This window comes from Ursus maritimus, assembly GCF_017311325.1.
Source record: "Ursus maritimus isolate PB19 chromosome X unlocalized genomic scaffold, ASM1731132v1 scaffold_X1, whole genome shotgun sequence".
NCBI lineage: Eukaryota > Metazoa > Chordata > Mammalia > Carnivora > Ursidae > Ursus > Ursus maritimus.
Window position 1 is genome coordinate 51,932,083 of NW_024423319.1, and position 3,486 is coordinate 51,935,568.

Consider the following 3,486-nt stretch of genomic DNA (forward strand, 5'->3'; position numbering starts at 1 on the left):
AAAAAAAAAAGTTGAGGTCCTCTAATTTTGAGATTGATTAAGAATCTTTGTTCATCTTTTACAATTTTGTCAGAATAAATGATGATGCAGTTTCTTCTTGATTTGAGAGGGTTAAAAAACCACTAGTATTATTGAGTTAAAATTGATTATAAATTTTCTTTTCGTGGTAATGAAAATATCAAGAAAAATCATTTAGAGAAATCTGAGATTAGATTATCCTTAATTTATAAGAGTCATATATCTGAACATATATTGATGTTTCAAATTGCCTTTCTAGGAAAACTCCATTTTAAACACAAACAGCAAGAATCTGGCTAAATATAACTCTCTGGGAGTACTTCAGAACCCCTGGCATTTTCCAATTTTAGGAGCCTGCCTGAGGCAGAGCCCTCCCTCCTTCCCAATAAACACACACACACACACACACACACACACACACACACACACACACGATGACTATGGTTGCTCTGAAGTTGCCTATCCAAACCCAAAGCCCCAGCAGGTTATTGGGTCCCCCTTAGGATCCTAAGGGCTTTCTTTAAGTTTTTATTTAAATCTCAGTTAGTTAACATACAGTGTAATATTAGTTTCAGGTGTACAATATAGTGATTAAACACTTCCATACAACACCCTATGCTCATCACAAGTGCACTTCTTACTGCCTCTTACCTATTTAACTCATCCCTCCAAACATCTCCCTTTTGTAAACCTTCAGTTTGTTCATTATAGTCAGAGTCTGTTTCTTGGTTTGCCTCTCTCTCATTTTTCCTTTGCTCATTTGTTTTGTTTCTTAAATGCCACATATGAGTGAAATCATATGGTATTTGTCTTTCTCTGACTGACTTATTCACTTAGCATAATACTCTCTAGCTCCATCCATGTTGTTGCAAATGGCAAGATTTCATAATTTTATGGCTAAGTAATATTCCACTGTAAATATATACTGAAGCTTCATTATCCATTCATCAATCCATGGACATGGGCTGTTTCCATAATTTCCCTATTGTAGATAATGTTGGCATAAACATCAGGGTGTATGTATCCCTTTGAACTAGTGTTTTGGTATTCTTTTGGTAGATACCTAGTAGTGTGATTGTTGGACCAAAAGGTAGTTCTATTTTTAACTTTTGAGGAACCCCCATACTGTTTTCCAGAGTGGCTACATCAGATTGCATCCCCAGAAACAGTGTAAAAGGGTTCCCCTTTCTCCACATCCTCGCCAATACCTGTTGTTTCTTGTGTTGTTGATTTTAGCCACTCTGACAGTGTGAGGTAATATCTTATTGTAGTTTTGATATTTATCTCCCTGATGATCAGTATTATTGAGCATCTTTTCATGTGTCTGTTGGTCATTTGTATGTCTTCTTTGGAAAAATGTCTATTCCTATCTTCTGCCCATTTTTAAATTGCATTATACATTTTTGGGGTGTTGAGTTTTGTGACTTCTTTATATATTTTGGATATTAACCCTTTATCAGATATGTAATTGGCAGACATGTTCTCCCATTCCGTAGGTTGTCATTTTATTTTGTTGATTGTTTCCTTCACTGTGCAGAAGCTTTTAATTCTGATGTAGTTAATTAAGGATAATCTAAGGTTTCTCTAAATGAATTTTCTTGATATTTTCAGTACCATGAAAAGAAAATTTATAATTAATTTAACTCATTGTTTATTTCTTCTTTTGTTTCACTTCCCTCAGGAGACACATCCAGGGAGAATATGCTATGGCTGATGTTAGAGAGGTTACTCCATGTGTTCTTCTCTAGGATTTTGATGGTTTCCTGTCTTACATTTATGTCTTTTATCCATTTTTAATTTATTTTTGTGTATGGTGAAAGAAAGTAGTCCAGTTTCATTACTTTGCATGCTGCTGTCCACTTTTCCCAAAACCATTTGTTGAAGAGACTCTTTTTTCCATTGGATATTCTTTCCTGCTTCATCAAAGATTATTGACCATATAGTTGTGGGTCATTTCTCAGTTTTCTATTTTGTTCCTTTGGTCCATGTGTCTAACTTTGTGCCAGTACCATACTGTCTTGATTACTACAGCTTTGTAATAGAACTTAAAGTCTGGAATTGTGATGCCTCCAGCTTTGCTTTTCTTTTTCAAGGTTTCTTTGTCTATTTGGGGTATTTTGTGGTTCCATACAAATTTTAGGATTGTTTGTTCTAGCTCTGTGAAAAATGCTGCTGATATTTCAATATGGATTGCATTAAATGGGTAGATTGCTTTGGGTAGTACAGACATTTTAACAATATTTGTTCTTCCAATCCATGAGCTTGTAATGTCTTTCCATTTGTTTGTCATCTTCAAATTCTTTCATCAGTGCTTTATAATTTTCAGAGTACAGATCTTTTTCCTCTTTGGTTCAGATTCTCCTAGGTATCTTATGGTTTTTGGTGCAATTGTAAATTGGTTTGATTCCTTAATTTCTCTTTCTGCTTCTTCATTATTGGTGTCTAGAAATACAAAAGATTTTTGCACTTTGATTTTGTATCCTGCAACATTACTGAATTTGTGTATAAGTTCTAACAATTTTTTTGGTGGACTCTTTCAGGTTTTCTACATAGCATATCATGTCATTTGCAAATAGTCTAAGTTTGATTTCTTCCTTGCTGATTTGGCTGCCTTTTATTTCTTTATGTTGTCTACTGTGGCTAGGACTTCCAGTACTATGTTTAATAACTGTGGTGAGAGTGGACATCCCATTCTTTTTAATGATCATAGAGGAAAAGTTCTTAGCTTTTCCTCATTGAGGATGATATTTGCTGTTTTTTTCTTTTCTTTTTTTTTTCTTCCCTTCTCCACCATTGTGTATATAGGTGTATTGTGTATAGGGGTGTATAGGGGGTGTATATAGGGTGTATAGGGGGTGTATTGTTTGTGGTTCACTTTAATATCTATTCCATGAATTATATAATATCTATATGAAGTTATGAAAGATAAAACAAGAGAAAAGCATGTAAATTAAAGAGCTCAGAATCTGATATGCAGATATTAAAGAGCCATGAAATTTTCTGTTGGAAATAAGAGGGTTTTGTTTTGTTTTGTTTTTTACTTTTTAAACATTAAGTTTATTGCACAAACTTAGTAGTATGAGATACATTGTAGTTCATGGAAATCAACCACGCTGCTAATACTTAATAGATTATTCCAAATATTAGCTGTTATAGTTTATTTATTTTATAGTATTTTTTAATTATGTTGTTAGTCACCATATAGTATATCCTTAGTTTTTGATGTAATGTTCCATGATTCATTATTTGCATATAGCACCCAGTTCACCATGCAATATGTGCCCTCCTTAATACCCATCACCGACCTATCCCAATCCCCCACCCCCCTCCCCTCTGAAGCCATCTATTTGTTTCCCAGAGTCCACAGTCTCTCATGGTTCATTCCCCCTTCTGTTTACCCCCCCTTCATTCTTCAGTCCTTCTCCTACCAATCTTCCTATTTCTTATGTTCCATAAATGAGTGAAACC